Here is a 19,360-nt window from a genome sequence, read left to right on the forward strand (position 1 = left end):
CGGAAGGCTACCGAATTTCATACTTTGACGCAAGGCAACCGAACAGTGGCGGAATACGACCGCGCTTTTACTGAATTGGTGAGGTTTGTGCCTCACATGGCCAGCGATGAATACATGAAGGCCAGGAAGTTCGAGTGTGGGCTTCGTGGACCGATTCAAGACCGAGTAAATTTACACAATATGCCAACTTATGCCGAAGTATTGGACAAAGCCATTTAGGCCGAAGCTAACCTAAATCGATACCAGAGCTCGGGAGAGAACCACCGAAAGAGACAGGACTATGACAACCGCCGAGGACAGCTGGGCACCAAGAAGAAGATGAACATAGGTAGTACTAGTAACCTAAGGCAGGAAGGTAATGCTAAACCGACGTGCTCGGACTGTGGGAGGCAACATTTCGGGGTTTGTCGCCGGACGTCTGGAGCTTGTTATGAATGTGGCGAGATGGGCCATTATGTGAGAGATTGCCCCAAGACTAAGGCTGATAACAACAAGAAAGGTGAGAATACCTCGGGTTCCGTTCTGAAGGGAAATGCTGGGAAAGGACAGATGAGACAGGGCAGAGTATTTGCGTTAGTACCAGGAGACACTCAGAATGCTGAAATAGTGGTGTCAGGTATACTCCTAATTTGCTCCCAAGATGCCTATGTGTTGATTGATTCGGGTTCTACTCATTCGTTTATATCTACTAAGTTTGCCGAGAAAATTTATAGAGAACTAGAGCCCCTTGATTTTGTGTTATCTGTGTCTACTCCATCTGGGAGATCTATGATTGTTGCATCCATCTATAAAGCATGTGTTGTTATGATTGAGAATGTGGAATTATTAGTAGATTTAATGCCTCTAGACATAGCCCATTTTGATGTTATATTGGGAATGGATTGGTTAGTCGCAAATCATGCATCTATTAACTGTGTTTCGAAAAGTGTCACATTGAGACCCCTAAACCTAGCCGAGGTTATTTTCCAGGGTAAAGGGATAGTGCCCCCACCTTACTTGATTTCGTCCATTAAGGCCTATAAGTTAATTCAGAAGGGGTGCCGAGGCTACTTGTGTAGTATATTGAGTGATCAGAATGGAAATGTTAATTTAGCCGACATCCCAGTTGTTAATGAATTTTTCGACGTCTTCCCAAACGAATTGCCTGGCCACTTAACCGATAGAGAAATAGAGTTTACTGTTAACATCATGTCGGGAACACAGCCGATCTCCAAAACACCTTATAGGATGGCCCCCGCTGAACTTAGAGAATTGAAGCTGCAACTACAAGAATTGTTGGATAAGGGATTTATTAGGCAGAGCACTTCGCCATGGCGAGCACCCGTTTTATTTGTTAAGAAAAAGGATGGCACACTCCGTCTTTGCATCGATTATAGAGAACTTAATAAAGTCACTATCAAGAACAAGTACCCATTACCTAGAATTGATGATCTGCTTGACCAATTATAAGGAGCACGAGTCTTTTCTAAGATTGACCTTAGGTCTGGTTACCATCAGCTTAAAGTTAAAGCCGAAGATGTTGAGAAGACCACTTTTTGGACAAGATATGGCCACTACGAGTTTTTAGTAATGCCTTTTGGGGTGACCAATGCCCCTGCTGCATTTATGGATTTAATGAACAGAGTCTTCAAGCCATATTTGGATGAGTTTGCAGTTGTCTTCATTGATGATATACTGATCTATTCCAAGAGTAAAACTGAACATGAAAATCATTTGAGACTTGCCTTACAGATTTTGAGGGACCGGAAATTGTATGCTAAGTTTGACAAGTGTGAATTTTGGCTTTCTACTATTTCATTTTTGGGTCATGTGATTAGTAAAGAGGGTATCTCGGTTGATCCTAGCAAAATTGAAGCTGTAGTAAATTGGCCGAGGCCGACTAATGTGTCCGAGATTCGTAGTTTTCTGGGTTTGGCAGGTTATTACAGGAAATTTGTGAAAGATTTCTCAAGGATTGCAATTCCATTGACGCAATTGACTAAGAAGGGAACACTGTATGAATGGACTAAAGATTGGGAATCAGCTTTCCAGGAACTGAAGACGAGGTTAGTTACAGCACCAGTACTCGCACTCCCATCAGGTAATGAAGAGTTTCATATCTATAGTGATGCGTCACATAAGGGTTTGGGTTGTGTGTTAATGCAAGGGGGTAAGGTTATAGCTTATGCATCTCGTCAGTTGAAACCCCATGAGAAGAACTATCCTACCCATGATTTAGAATTAGCGGCCGTGGTATTTGCTTTGAAGATTTGGCGTCATTATTTGTATGGAGCCTCTTGTCAGGTTTTTACAGATCATAAGAGTTTAAAGTACCTGTTCACTCAGAAGGAATTGAATTTGAGGCAGAGAAGATGGCTTGAGTTGTTGAAAGACTACGATATGCAAATTCAATATCATCCAGGTAAAGCTAACAGTGTAGCCGACGCTTTGAGCAGAAAGTCAGATGGAAATTTGGCGTGTTTGACCGTGATGACAGTGGTGCCGACTATTGTTGATGAGGTAAAGACGAGACAGATGGAGGATAACTTCTTCAAGAGGATAGCCGAGGAAATTGGCACAAAGTCGAGATCAGGATATACTATCGAAAAGCAAGTGCTTAAGTTTGAAGGAAGGTTATGCGTAGCCGACATCCCGGAGTTAAAAAGGAAAATTTTGCAGGAAGCTCACGGTTTCAAGTTTGCTGTTCATCCAGGGAACACCAAAATGTATCAGGATGTGAAGCAGACGTTCTGGTGGCCAAATATGAAAAGAGAAATAGCCGAATTCGTGTCCCAGTGTTTGCATTGTCAACAAGTGAAAGCAGAACATCAAAGACCGGCAGGACTTCTTCAACCTTTGCCGACTCCTGAGTGGAAATGGGAACACATCTCCATGGATTTTGTGATTGGTTTGCCGAAGACACCAAAAGGTATGGATTCGATTTGGGTTGTTGTTGATAGATTAACTAAGTCAGCACACTTTCTACCTGTTAAGACTACCTTCAACGCCGATCAACTTGCCTTGTTATATGTAAACGAGATTGTTAGACTTCATGGAGTGCCGATGTCTATTGTGTCAGACCGAGATCCTAAATTTGTTTCTAGATTTTGGCAGAGTCTACAGAGGGCTTTCAGAGCCGAGCTGAGATTTAGTACAGCTTTTCATCCCCAGACGGATGGGCAGACGGAGAGGACGATTCAGACACTTGAAGATATGCTTAGACTTTGTGCATTGGACTTCCTAGGAAGTTGGGGAACGCATTTGCCCTTAGTGGAATTCGCTTACAACAACAGCTATCAAGCCAGCATTGGCATGGCGCCATATGAAGCCTTGTACAGAAGAAAGTGTAGGTCGCCGATATGTTGGACCGAAGTAGGAGACAGAGCTCTGCTTGGTCCCGAATTGATTCAAGTAACAACAAAAAAGATTAAACTTATCCAACAGAGGATTAAAACTGCCCAGAGCCGACAAAAGAGCTACGCCGACCAGAGAAGGAATGAGTTAGCATTTGAACTTGGGGATCATGTATTCCTGAAAGTTTCACCAATGAAAGGAGTTTCTAGATTTGGAAAGAAAGGTAAATTGGCACCACGATATATTGGACTGTTTGAAATTCTTGAGAGAATTAACCCCGTTGCCTACAGACTTGCTTTGCCGCCAGATTTAAGCCAAGTCCACAATGTGTTTCATGTTTCGATGTTGAGGAAGTACGTCCGAGATCCACTGCATATAATTGATCATTCCGAGATTTCGGTTAATGAGGATTTGGGCTACGAGGAGAAGCCAATGAGGATTATTGACAGATAAGTGAGGCAGTTGAGAAACAAATCGATACCGATGATAAAGGTCGAATGGAAGGAACATTATGGCACAGAGGCCACGTGGGAAAAGGAAGAGGATGTGAGAATCCGTTATCCAGAATTGTTCCTGGAACAAGGTAATTTAAGTTTGGGCACCAAACTTCTTTAAGGGGGGTAGACTGTAGCAGCCCTCACCTTACTCTTGTCATACTTGCATACATCATGCATGATCTTGCCTTGTTATGTTGTCTTGCTAGTTTTGCCTTGCCTCGTTTTGGCTAAGTATTGCTTGCATGATTTTGTTCTTTGCTCGGCGTGTAGCCGAGGTCATCTCGAGATTTGACCGACCCTGAACCTTTGTACTTTGAAATGTTGTGGAGCCGTGTGGTCGATACCATCTTCACCTCGGGAATGTTGCCGAGATGTTTTGCACGTAGTGAACCTTGTCCGCAGGCAGGTATGGCCTAGGCCGAGATGTGGCACACCCCGGCCATGGTGTGGCACAGCTTAGTCAAGCGTCGTCCTCCCTAGCCGATATCTTTGTCACCCTGTTGCCGAAGCTTTGACCTTAGCCGATGTTGTTACTTGGCGATGTGTCTTACCCAGCTTGCTGCATACGATTTGTCAGAGACTTGTCTTATCTATCAATCACCTTTTTGAGTTGAGCCAACCCGATAGCGTCACGTGTCCGAGCTGATTGTTAAGACAGCCGACAGACCTAGAGACAAATCATTTCTTTGTCTCAAATCTTTGCCTTTAGAGAGAGAAGTTCTTGAGTGAGAATAAGTCTTCCAAGCTTGATCTTCGTGGTTTGATCCGTTGGATCCGAGTTTTGAGGTAAGAACCTTGATCTACTTTGATTGTTGTTATTGACCATCTAGCTGCATTGCATGATCGGATCTGTTTTGCATGTCATGCATCGATTTGAAGTTGGTTTTGAAAGGAGAAAACGGTTTTCATGTGTTCTTGAAGAAAAGTCTCGTTTTGATCCGAAAGTTTGGAACGAAAACCATGTTTTGTGTTTGTTCTTGCATGACCATCTTGCATGGGTACCCAGGTCCATGGTTTGAACTCATGGCATGAAAACTCAGATTTTTGTAACAAGTTGTGAACTTGCATCCCTCTTCCAAATGATCTTATTCTTCATATTCTTCAAAGGGAACCCTGGTTTTCCCGACTTTGCTTTTGATGAGGCCAACGGGACCACACCTCGACCAGGAGGTGTAGGACCTCGGCAAAGACCTGGTTGGTACCCAGTGTGTTTTCATGGGACGGGAGCAGTGTTTAGACTCCCAGCATGTTTTGCTTCATTATTGACTTGGATCTGGCAAGAATGCCGAGATCATTCGTATATATATATATAAAGCTTGTTTTGAGAATGTGATTGCCATGTGATTGTAGGACCTTGATCCCTGCTTTGAGCCTACACCTGAAGAACTAGGTGAGTGGTGCTTTTAATAAAGCTATGTTACACTGTTTTGATAAGTCTTGCTTTGCTTGTTTTTATGAAAGTATTTGCTGAGCATGAATGAATAGCCATGTTTTGATGTATCAAGTATAAGCCTTGTTTTGACGCCATCCTTGAAAAGTCCCTTGTACTGGAGGACTCTAAACTTTCGCAGTACCAAGCACAAAAGTCCCTCGTACTGGAGGACTCTAAACTTTCGCAGTACCAAGTGCAAAAGTCCCTTGTACTGGAGGACTCTAAACTTTCGCAGTACCAAGTGCAAAAGTCCCTTGTGCTGGAGGACTCTAAACTTTCGCAGCACTAAGTATAAAAGGATACGGTCCTTTCTTGGGAGCACCAGAATGTTAAATCGGTCTACGGGCCTAAGTAACAAGTGCCATAATGTTAAATCGGGCTACGGGCCTAAGTAACACCAGATCATCGTGTTAAAAGGACCTACGGGCTTAAGTAGCACAAGTCCCTTGTGCTGGAGGACTATAAACTTTCGCAGTACCTTTGACTCAACGATTGCGGATCGTACAGTCCTTGGTTTGCCGATGTAAGTAAGCATCCCTTGAGACTTGTGAGATTTGATTGATGAATACTGTTCATCCCTTGTTTTGATAGAGTTTGATGTGTTTTTCTTTGAAGGAATCTCGGCTAACATCTGTATAGTTTTGGCATGTTTGTTTCGAAAGACTTTGGCTATATTCATGCAAAACCTTTATTTTTAGTACCATTCACTGAGTATCCAAGCTCACCCCCTCTATATATATGTAGGTGATGAGCAGGACGTCGGCGACGCCTAGAATGTGTTTTTGAAAGCTTGTTTTGGATCCATGATTATGTCGGCGCTATTTTGTGTTCACGTCGGCACTTCTTGAAAATTATGCTTCTTGGCTTGTACTCCCTGTATTTTGTATATGTCGGCTCGAGAACCCTTTTGATCAAGATGTAACCCATATTTTGATTTTGTTGTATTCAAGTTTGTAAAGATGTATGCCGTTATATTGGATCTATGCACTGCTCTTATGGACCACTTGTATTTGATTTATTGCTTCCGTATTTGAGAGCCCCGTTTATTATACTCTGATCTTGTTAAATTTTTTTGAAAGATGGCCTTCGGTAAATCCCGGATTACTGGCCATCACGGCACCAAACTACTAGGGGCGATTTGAGGTCGTGACAGAATAATTCCAACAGTGGGTATGGTTTCCGAAACAACTTAGATACAAAAATTTATTAAGGAAAGACGTGAGCCATTTGTTTCTTAGTTGGGGAGCCACAAAACATAATTCCTTAATTCAAAAACATGTATGTTAGCAAGACTCAATTTTAAATAAACTCCTATGAAGAAATAAATAAACACATCTAGAAGTGGGCTCGACCAGGCAACCATTTGTATAATGCCGAAAAGAAACTTCCATAAACAAAAATGTGAAACCCAATTTTAGAGAGAGAAAGTGAAAATGCTCAAGTAAATTCAGGAGCACTGCATCTAAATGTATAAAAAAGCTATAATTGGGGCAACAATTCATCAAGAATACTATGTTTGTTTTTTTCTCATGATATTCCAATAACAACCCACCACAAAATTGATCAAGAATACTATAGATACAGAATCAAGTTGAAGCAGAATTAAAGAGACCCAGTCGTGGGCCGTATTACTTGGGATTGATTTTGCTTTTGTAGAAAGTGCTCTAACCTCAATGCAACCAATATATGTTTACTTACAACAATATGTTTGTTGTGTTCTTCGTTGATCCCATTCAGTCGTTCCCACAGACGGCGCCAATTATGAGACCATGAAATATCTTGTCACATGGATGTTGTTGGTGAGATTCAATGAAGATAGCTCCATGAACCTACAAGAGATAAATCTGGTTGATGCCACCCAATCGGGGTTACCGGCCAGGGACACTCCGATGATGAAGTTAGAATCCATGAATGAAGAATCAAGAATAGTAAAGTGTGTTTGTGTGCTGTGTAGAGCAGAAAGAGATCATTCCATATGTGAGGTGCCTTCCTTTTATAGACAAGGGTGGGCCAAGTAAGCCCAATAGTTAGGCCCTTGGCAGGCCTTGTTTGGGTTACCCAATAAGTTGATATATATTTTTTTCTGGCTCCCACATCTTTGAATCACTCCGGATTCTTCCAAATTTGGCCATAGCACTCTTAGTTCCAAGGAAATCACCATTCATATGCCTACATGGCAAACACCTTTTTATGTCTCAAACGTAAGACCAATATAGCCAACAACAATCACATAATTCTGGACACAAAAGAATCTTCACCAATGCCACACTCGTCACCCCGGAACACAACCATTCTTCATTCCAAGAAATACCTCTAGCATCTACCCACAAAATTCTCCTTCCACTTTCATAAACTTCATCCAATATCTCATAATACCACAACACAAACACTACACTTATCACAATCGATAGGACCACAACGAACTCACTGACCAAGAAAATCATAACACTAAACATCACACACAAGTACCATTCTCACTACCCCGAAATACGAATTTCACACTCCCTCGAAACATTCTCACCTAACTTGCCAATTCTACCAAACCGTAAAGTCTCATACTTTATTACTCTCAACACATTTGAGCTTTATAACTCGAATCTCATGACACAACCCCACCAATCACAGTTACCCACGGATTTCCCATTCTCAACAATTAACTCCCAAACAAAACAAGGCTCACAGGCCATCACATAACCATCTCATAAATTAACATCAGGTATACAATAACATTGGGATCACCAGCCCATTAAGGACTTCTCATTACATATATATAAAAGAGTGTTCGAGATTCACTCTATGCCCCAATACATAAAGATAGACAAACAACATCATATATATATATATCACATAATTAAGGATGTCTCAATATCTAACAATACATCGATCAACAACAAAAATTCAAATATTATGTTATCAACCTCTAATACAAAAGCCCCTTTAATGGTAATACTACTGTGATGGTTGAAAAGTCAACCCTCATGAAGCTCTCGAAGCCTGGCCTACTCGGTTCTGGTATCGATACTGCCCTTGACTAGACTGAAGAGACTGAGTCCGACTAGGTTCTGAAACACCCGAAGAATTCACATGCAATGGGCACAAACGTCTCACATGGCCCAGATAACAACAATCAAAACAAATAGTACACTCCCTACTGTAAGACTGGCTTGAAGCCTGAGCCTCACTAGGCCTCTCAACAGACAAGTCCGAAACCACCGACAAAGACAAGGACTGAGCTTGAGATTTAGCATGCGCTCGCCTCCACCTCTTATTGAGCCTAGAGTGCTTATGAACCGTAGGAGTTGCCGAAGTGGCCTCCTCCATAACTCAACCAACACACACAACCATGGCCTCCGCATGGGCCACCGTCTCAACTAAAGCATAGTAATTCTTCCATAGAGATCCAAGTTCGTTCTCCCAGATATCATCACACAACCATCTCTCAAACTCATAACAACGATGCTCCTCCTTTGCCACAAACTTTGGAGCAAATCTTGACAAACTAGTAAACCGCATCTCAAGCTGTGCCAAAGGAGTAGCATCCTAGTGCAACTCGATAAACTGTTCCCTCAACCTTTCCCAAGCGGAAGGAGGCAAGTACTTGGCCAAGAAGGTCTTCATGAAAGCAACCCATGTGTTACCTACAGTGTTCTTAGCATACTTCTACCAATAACCCACGTCTCCCTTAAATTGAAAAGTCGCCAAAGAGATCCTCAACCCTTCATCTTCGACTCTGAACATGTCAAGAGTCTTGGTAATCTATTCCAACCAATCTTCTGCCTCCAGCGACTTAGCCTCTCCAAAAAACACCGATGGATTAGAGCGAAGAAACTCCTTAGTAAGCTTGAGGGTACGTCCATTGTCACCCTCATTGCGAGCTAGAGCATCTTGCACCGCTCTCACAATCTCACGTACAACTTCCTCGCTGACAGCTGATGCTACAACGATAGGTGTTAAAGAAACCGCTTTGCCTCTATCGGCACTCCTATTTCCAATTCGTCTTCTATTCCCTCGTGTAGACATCAAATAAAATCCAAAAACAACACCAAACTTAGTGCACAATACAATAGCCTTCCCCAAGGCACATACTTACCACCACTAAGCTACAAGACACACTTAGCGCCAACACACCAAATTCTATTGCACATAAACAATTAAACACTTAATCACGTAATCGAATCAAGTCCACATGGATAGTTACTCATCCTGGTACTCTCAAGGAATTCTTATCAGAAACTACGTTGATCAGGCGTGTTTTCGATAAGACCTCAAAGCAAGTTCATCGACTACAATTACTATCCAAGAAACTTAACCCCATGCTCACATAAATACAACACATAAAGTTCTAATACTTATCCTAACTATATGCAGACGTCCTCACCAAGCATAACACACCCGTTGTGGTAAAAACCACTTCCCACAAGCGCAAAGTATTCAAACCTGACTCGCTCTGATACCAAGTTAAAACACCCCACATTTTATTTCATGGATAAATTACCAAAAACCATTATTATAATACAATTTTAGAGATAACGAACGAAAGTTCTAATACATCAATAAAGATAAATAAATGAAGATTCTCTGATTTGTATATGTAATGAATGCAACATGTGACATAATTGAATAAATTGTTCGCAGGTTTACAATACTACATAAAAGAGAAAGGGTTCAACCCTTTTAGAACAACGGCATTCCGCCAGAAAATATAAGGTCCCGTGGCCAACAGATAAAGAAGATCCTCAATCTTGAAAACACTTCTCGTCATTCACCTGAAAAAGGATTAGCAATGTGGGATGAACATAAAGTCCAATACGACTTCCAACACGATTCTAAATAAAAACAACTTATAGATAACTATGATCATAAATGCTTCATTCCAAACTATGTGAATAATGTAATAGTTATGACCAAAATATATTTACATAACTACTTTCTCAAAAATCATCTGATTCTTTTAATAATACGAATAGTTCACATTTCCTTCTTGTTTTCCAATTCAACAATATCAGATAGCAACCGTTTTGTTTTTGAAATACATTAACAAAAATTCGATTTCTTACTTTTACTTACAAACTCAATACGTAACCTACATCCATTTCCAACACATTCATCTCATTTTCCAGACCTTAAGTTCAAAGTTAAAAAGATACTTTCAACAGTTTATTTGATATGCTCACATGTATACATAACATCCAATATGAAAAATGAATACAATGAACACCCAACAACTGCTTACTCAACATCTAAGAAAGCTCAGGCTTCCTGAACCATGACCATCATAACACATGACATACCCGAATGCACTGAGACAATAATAATAAACAAAACTCTGCTCTGCCTGCCTTAAGCATGGTAAGCCAAGGATACACCTTTCCATAACACAATGCCAATTTACCAGCCACCAGCTTGAAGGGAATGGGACCTCTACGAATTTACAAGACACTCGTTGGAAGGCAATAGTACCTGTCACGACCCCAACTCACCCCCTAAAGGTTAGAGTGGTGACCAACCAGTAATCATAGATTACTTATGGTGCCAAAGACAAAATTCAAAATATTTAAATCATATCGGAGCCTAAAGTGGAAGCGAAACAAAATAATATTCTCCATTAAGCAGTGCATACATGATGAACCAAATATTAAAAACATTTATAATGCACCTTTGCATACACAAGACATATCTTATACATCTCACATACACACACACACACACATATATATATATACGACTTCTAACAAAATACAAAGCTTAGAAAACTTGACAAAATAAACTAAAGCCTCAACAAGGGGGCACTACTTGGGTGGCTTGACAAAGGGGCGGACTCCGAGGCAAACTCTAATGCCGAACTTCTAGTTGCTCACCTACATATATATAAGGAAGAGAGATGAGTTAAAGCCCAATGAGTAATACCAAAATAAAGAGCTTAATGAATGAAGCCCAACATAATATAAAACATCTTTTATAATTCCAAAACGAATCATATTTCACATTCATATCAAAACATTTGCTATAACAAAGTCCATCATCTTCTCAAACATATCTTTCAATTTCCAAAACAATTCTTATATGCAATAATATCAATCCTTTGTGTTAACAGTGTCCATTCAAATCATTATAAGCGGAACATCCAATAGAGTATCAATGTAACAATGTGTCGAAGCCAATAAGACTACAATGGTCAATCCAATGGGACCACAATGGGTCAATCAATAATCCATATTTCAATATGGTCCATTAAGGTCTAACATCAGAGAACTCTGTCTTTCAATTAATCAAATGGGCCTATTAATGAATGGGTCATGGTATTATTTCCCCCAAGCAAAGGCCTCACTAAAGGATGCCACGAATACATTTCAAACAAGGACATTCATTCATTCATATAAAATAACATTTCAAAATCATCATCATGTAAGAATTTTCAAAACTTATTTCGAACATATCTTTACAACGATATTACTCACAGTGGGCTTGAAAAAAATTTACATCTCGGATGCCCAACCTACACAAGGCACACAAATGAACAGATTGAATATAACATTTCTTATTCTTGTCTTCCCAAAAAAAAATCGAATCCTTATTTCTCGTATTCTTACTTTACTTACTCTTTCTTTTCAAATAAATTGATTTCTTACTTTGGTTCATAATCAATTAACTTACATTTGGTTATTAACTTATCCTCGATGAGTCATAATTTATGCCTAAGAATACTCGGAAAGAGATGAGATCGAAAATATGAACTCCAAACAATTTTTCAAAATATGATAAAACAAAGTCGTTCGCTCGAGCGAACCTTTGGTTGCTCGAGTAATGACCACGGGTTCTCAGTACTTTGGTCTACAAAAATAGATTTTGGATGGCCTCAATGTTCATTCGAGCAGTGACTTTACCTCTCAAGCGGTCTGCAATTTTCTGTGTTTCGAAAATCAACCAAAATAGTTTCCAAACATATTTTCAAAAGTTAGACTCATGGATGACTCAACTTAAACATGTAATTTTATTAATAAACATGAACCCATGACTAATTTTCAATTTTCAATAAAAAAAAACCTCTTTGATTTGTCCAACTTTATATTTAATTAATTTTCTTCATATCAAACCCAATTTTAAACTCATAAATTCTAAAACATGTATAAAATCTTGAAAACCCTTGAAAATCTATGATGCATGTAAGGATAGAATCCAATTTCATGTTAAAGAGCAAAAATCAAACTTGAACGACGAATTACAAAAAATCAATTTCTTAGAATTTGAACTTAATTCAATTTTTAACACAAAACTTAATTTATGACCGTAGATGTTCCAGAATATGTTTAAATTGAGTAAAACTTTTAAATTAAATTATATGCATGTAAAAATGAAACTCTAATTTATGCAAGACAACAAAAATCAAACCAAAAATGATTAATTTCAATTTAACTTCTATATTCTTGAATGTAATTCAATTTCTTCACCCTTTTTCTAATTCATTTTAATTTACATGAAATTGATTTCTAACTCTTTTCTATTTTCCTTTAAATCATGAAATTGAAGTTATAAAACTCTTAGAAAAGTATTTGCATGTATGAAATTAAGATCAAAACCAACAAATTTTCTATTTTCAAATCAAATCATAATTTAATTCTTGAATTGCTCTAATTTTGATTTTTATATTTTTACTTCCATCTTCTTAAATTGACTCTCAATTTCAGATTTATGTGTTTAATTCATGCATAAAAGATTTATAATCTTTAGGAGAACATTTATCTATATGGAATTTGGAGATTAATTGATTTAAAACAAACTCTCCATGAAACTGTCTTAAAACCCATCTCAACTCAAAGTTTCCTCAAATAGTCCTCTCAAAATCCACCTTGAATCAATTTTTGTCTAGATTATTTAAACAATACTAGAATGAGGATGGAATTTCTTACCTTAAGATGATTTTTCCACAATTTTTAGCCTGAATTTTGGTATCCCACAAAACCCTCTTCTTCTTTTGTTCTTCCTCTCTTCTTGAATTCTCACTCCTTCTCTCTCTCTCTCTCTCTCTCTCTCTCTCTCTCTCTCTCTCTCTCTCTCTAGAGTTCTTAATACTCCAACAAACAAATAACTTGAGTACTCTCTCTCCGCATGTACATACATAAAACTTGAAGACTTGACAAAACTCTCAAATTCTCTAGAACTCTCACTAATTAATATCAACATCCTAATTAATTTGAATAAGATTAGGTTAGTCTACTAATGACATTTTAACCTAATTAACCATTACATAATCTTAATTAATTATAATCACTACTTAACTTAATTAATCTTAATTTAATCACATTTAAATTTACTAATCTGAATCAAATTTTTAACAAACTCTCAAAATGCTCCAAATATTATATTAAACTTATTGTTATCATCAATTTGGTCTCTCAAATCACTAAGGCCTTCACTTTCCGATCAAACTCAAAATATCCGTCCCAAATTGGGCACTTCATAAGTAAATTTAATTCATAATAATCATAATTCTTAATCCTCATAACTTAATTAACTCCAATTTGGACCCAATTAATCAAATCTTAATTTTATTAAACTGAATCGAATATTTAACTAAACTCCCATATGGTTCCATACTTGAAATTAAACTAATTCAACTCACCAATTATACCTTCCTCAGCCATTTAGGCCTTTAATTTCTAATTCTGAAATAAATCTTTTATAAAATCATATACAAATTAGACTCAATAATGTTCATCAATTCCACAATTAAACTAGAATAATAACTAGTTAAAACCCAAATCTCCTTGATTAATTAAATATGAAATATTATACGTGGTGGTGTCGTCACAATCTCTCCTCCTTAGAAAGTTTGGTCCTCCAAACTTAAGGCACTTGCTTCATTTCACTCTTTTTTTTCAAGTAACTTCCTTACAATTTGATTTTTTCATCACATGAGTTCAACTTATTTTCAATTAATAGTTAACAACCCAAATTGTGATTCGTTACAGTTCATATTGTCCTCGAAGTCAACCTCATAACATTAAGCCACGAAACATATTAATCACATAACTCATATACTTTTATTTAGCTATCCACATAACTTCTAATAATTCACATATTTCCAAATATCCCACCTGTCTCCAAAATAGTCAAGGATTAATCATAAATGATATTCACGATCCAGCTTAATTTCAAATAAATCAAAGAACTCCTTTATTGACATCCCATATGAATTTTTCCAAATAAATAAGTGTTAATACAACATTAATAACAAATTCAACTTCTTGATCACCAATTCCTTTGTAACAATAATCCGGACATTCGTTCTTATACAAGTTATAAGCCGTCAATAGGAAATTAAATAGGGTGCGGATTTACTTTATTGGTTCCACAAGAAAAATTGTTTAATCTTGGAGGTTGAACACAACTCGTTTAGACATATAATCAATGTTTGCTTAGGAAGTAGAAAATCTATTCATACACAACGTTACATCCTAGTGATCCATGTCTAAGGCACTAAGTCATAATCATAGTATAACGATTCTGGTTTAGACCCGACCCATTGATGTTTTGGATTCGGGTTTCATTGTCTTATATGGTTGTTTATGTTTTGTTTCTCCTTATTCCTCAATGAGTTTGGTTATTGGAGTGCCTCGGTTGTATTTGGAACAGGTTGGCAGCTTATTTTTTTCAAAGAGCGGCACTTCCTGTGCTCGAGCGGTCTTTGTGAACTTTTAGTACTTTTGCAAACTTGCAGAGATACTAGGAGCTCGCATTCTTCACTCGAGCGGTCTTTCTTGCACTCGAGCGGTGTTCGCTCAAGTGATTCTTTTTGTGCTCGAGCGGTGGTCTTTTGTCTCTAAAGCTTCTAAGAGTTACTATTCTACGCTCAAGCGATCACTTACTGCGCTCGAGCAGTCACACTTTTTGTGTTTGGAAGCTCGAGTGACACTTTTTACGCTCGAGCAGTTTGCGTGTATATCAAATCACATAATCACCTTTTTTAGTCACTTTTTCATTTCTCTCTCTCTCTTTAAACATTCAAAAACCCTAGATCTAGCTTCTCTCTCTAAAACTCACATTTTCTTTACAAATACACGTAGATCCGTTGATTTCCTCACCTTAATCTTTTTGGCAGAAAGGTAAAACACATCGAGAGCATTCTTTTGATCGGAGCAAAGTTGATTTTTGGTGTCCTTGAGGTTTCTCCATTTTTCCCTCTCTTTTGTGTCCTTTTTGCCTCAAAAGGTAGAGTCTTTTTCCTAAACTCAATATGAGTTCAGTAGTATATTTGTGACGTATTTTGTTATTTATATTTGGTAGTCATTTGGTTAATCTTGAAATATTATTGTGGGTTAAGGATTTGTACAAATTGGGGGTTGTTTGATAATGACTTTTTCTATTAAATCCATTTTTGGTAAACAAACTTGCATTTGATTTCCTCAAAGAGAAAAACCCTTATTTGTAGAAAAACCCTACATGATATTATTTTTGGAGTTGGAGTTATTTTTGGTAAGTGGTTTGGTTGGAAAGAGATAGAAAGGGAATGATTGTTGGATTTTGAAACAATGGGTGTTATTACTCTTTTGGAAAAATATTTTTGCATTGTTATCTTTTAACCATTGCATTAGTTATAACTGTTTTGGCTATCAGTGGAGGATAGCATTGTCGTTTGTTAGAAATTGCATGTGTAAATCAGCAGTATAATGCAGCGGAATAAAAATTATGGTCATACCTTTCCTGCAGAGTCTGAATAGAAAAGATCTCGTGGGTAAATCACGTGCTTCCTGAATCTGATCAGTCAACCCAGCAGTGGGGTGATATTACAACAGTGAATATCACTCACACAAATCACAGTGCAAACGGCTTTGATCGTTGTTTTTGGGAGAGAGTCAGAATATGGTAAATTTCTGTGTGTTTTAGACTTGACAGGAGGGTCTCAATTTATACATGTACAGGGGAGAGAGAAAAAGCCTCCAGCCTTTATGGCTGGTCATTAATGCACCATTAACCTCTGCAATAAAGGAAGGATTAAACCCCATTAATGCAAGAGTTACAAACCCCATTAATGCAGGAGTTACAGTTATAAATTCAAAGCATTGAAATGGTCATGCCACACGGGCGCCCATTTCTAACATCTCTCACTCGCACATGAGTTGGCATGACACTGCCACATCTCTATCTCAATCTCCCCAAAAAATGAACAGTCTCATACTAGCCAATGGATCGTGCGACCGCTGAGAACACCTGCATGTGGGAGTTCTATACTAGAAACTCAATATCAGTCAGCATAGAGACATCAACCCAAAAAAAAAAACAGAAATAGTGTCTCATGTACCCAGACCCATCTAGCTACATCAGTCCAAAAACATCTCTAATCCCTCAAAGAGCATGTTTGACTCTCCTAGGTCCCGCATTATATTCACACCCAATCAGCATCCTATAAAGAGCAATGTGAGTTGTGGACAGTGAATATAGAGCAGAGATGTAGAACTAGATAATCTTCCCTTCACCCTTATATCATTCAATTTGCAATTGACCGATTTCCGAGTAATGTCCCTTAAAGCCGAATCATACATGACCGCAGGCAACATACCAAAGTAGCTGAACATCAACTCCTCATCTTATGACATCATCAAAGGTCACAAAAGGCACAAAGTGAAGTCATTTAGAAAAAAATGACTTTTAGGACTCACACGGTGAAGAAGCAGGGATCCATTCTTTCACCTCGCTAACGGGTCGATAAGCACATGCAGTATGAATGCATGTTATAGTGGAGTTACTCTCCCAAAGAGTGATGTTAAACTCACACACTATACAGATCTTAGTCTAGTCGCTTTTAAGCGCGCAAGTCGCTTCCTAGTGTCTAACTCGAATTCTCTATTTGCTCGGCTCTCAGGCATCAAATGAGATCTCACATCTGGCTATCCATAACAGGCACATCATGGAAAAGTGGGTACTCTTATATCCATGGTCGGTCTCTAACAAGATCTCATCTTGGCTCCAACCAAGGCGACATAGCTAGTGGATAATTTTGGCTTTTCTAATTGCTCCAAATACAATAAGCCACTAGTGTCATCCTTACTCGCTACCTAGCGCTAAGGGCGATTGCTCGTGTGAGTGAGCCAATCTTGCCTGCTAACATCAATTTAATTATTTTGTGTATGCTATTTCACAAGCCATTGCAAAAGGTAGTAAACATAAATGTGTAATAGAAACAAATATGAATACTAATGGCATAAATATCCCCAAAAAATATGAGCATATCACCACCTACGTAATCCTGAAGCCCTAACATGAGTAAGATAAACATCTCTAGCAATGGGCTTAGTCAGAGGGTCCGCAACCATACGACTCGTAGGGATGTGCTCCAGGAGCACTTCTTTCTGCGCCAAAATGTCTCTGATAAAGTTGAACCTCACATCAATGTGTTTGGTTCTGCCGTGGTATTTAGGATCCTTAGCGTAAGTGAGTGCAGCCATGCTGTCACAATGGATAGTCACAAGGTCTGAAGTGTGTGTGACAACATCCAAATGCTGAAGGAATCTCCTCAACCACACGGCTTCTTGAACGGCAGATGAACAAGCCACAAACTCAGCCTCCATTATCGATAAGGCAATACAGGATTGCTTCTTACTGCTCCAAGAAATAGCACCATCGCTAAGCATGAAAGCATATCCTGAAGTAGACTTACGCTCATCTAAGTCTCCTCCCCAGTCAGCATCACAATAACCAACTAGATGTAGATCTAAACTCTGGTAGCAAAGTGTGTAATCTGCAGTCCCTCTAAGATATCGTAATATCCTCTTAACTGCTTTCCAATGAGCTGGTCCTGGGTTGGATTGGTAACGACTCACCAATCTGACCACATAACAAATGTCAGGACGCGTACACATCATAGCATACATCAAGCTTCCAACAGCATTTGCATAGGGAACACGGGCCATCTTTTCACTCTCTTCTTGAGTCTTAGGACCCATATCAAGGCTTAGGCTCTCGCCTTTTGCAACAGGAGTGTCAATGGGTTTGCAGCTCTGCATCTGGAATCGCTCTAGGATAGTCTTAATGTAAGTCTCTTGAGACAAACCAAGAAGTCTCCTAGTGCGATCCCTAAGGATCTTAACACCGAGCACATAGCTTGCCTCACCCATGTCCTTCATCTCAAATGTAGAGAACAACCACCTTTTAGTGGTGACAATCATCTCCTTGTCATTTCCAGCCATTAATATGTCATCTACATATAATGACAATATCACAAAAATGTCCTTGGACCGCTTAACGTATACACAATGATCTTCATCAATCATCATAAACCCATTAGAAACAATGGCTCGATGAAATATCAGATTCCACTGTCTGGATGATTGCTTTAAGCCATAAATAGATCATTGAAGCTTGCAAACTTTGCGCTCCTGACCTACTACCACAAAGCCTTCTAGTTGATCCATATAGATCTCTTCATCCAATTCTCCATTGAGAAATGCAGTCTTAACGTCCATCTGATATAGCTCTAAGTCCAACTGAGCTACTATGGCCAGGATTAGGCGAATAGAGGCAAACCTTACAACTGGTGAAAAAGTTTCCTCATAGTCCACACCCTCTCGTTGGGTGTAACCTTTCGCCACTAGGCGAGCCTTATACCTTTCTATGGAACCATCTGCCTTGCGCTTGATTTTGAGAACCCATTTGTTCCCAATAGTCTTGCGCCCTGGCGGAAAATCAACCAAGTCCCAGACATGATTTTTCTTCATAGACTCTATTTCTTCATCCATTGCAGCACTCCATTCTTTACTAGCAAAGGATGAGAGAGCCTCTTTGAGTTTCTTAGGCTCCATCTCATCACTCGGAGCAATCATGAATGCTTCCCCTTCAATCTCAAAATGACGACGGAGTATAGCTCCACGTTTTCTTCTACGTAGTTGAGAATCCTGAGAATCCTCATCCATTGGATGTAATCCATGGGCAGGTAGATCGCTCCCACTGTCCCTAGGAGCTTGAGGAATTATCTCCTCATTCTCTACTAGGCTACTAGGTGCACCTTCAAGTAGATCCTTCATCTCATAGAGTTCTACTTCTCTAGTTACCTCACCTCTGCTAGGGAAATCCTCCTCTAGGAAATCCACATCTCGTGACTCAA

This window comes from Camellia sinensis, chromosome 4 (assembly GCF_055761805.1).
Source record: "Camellia sinensis isolate YWXY chromosome 4, ASM5576180v1, whole genome shotgun sequence".
Taxonomy (NCBI): Eukaryota; Viridiplantae; Streptophyta; class Magnoliopsida; order Ericales; family Theaceae; genus Camellia; species Camellia sinensis.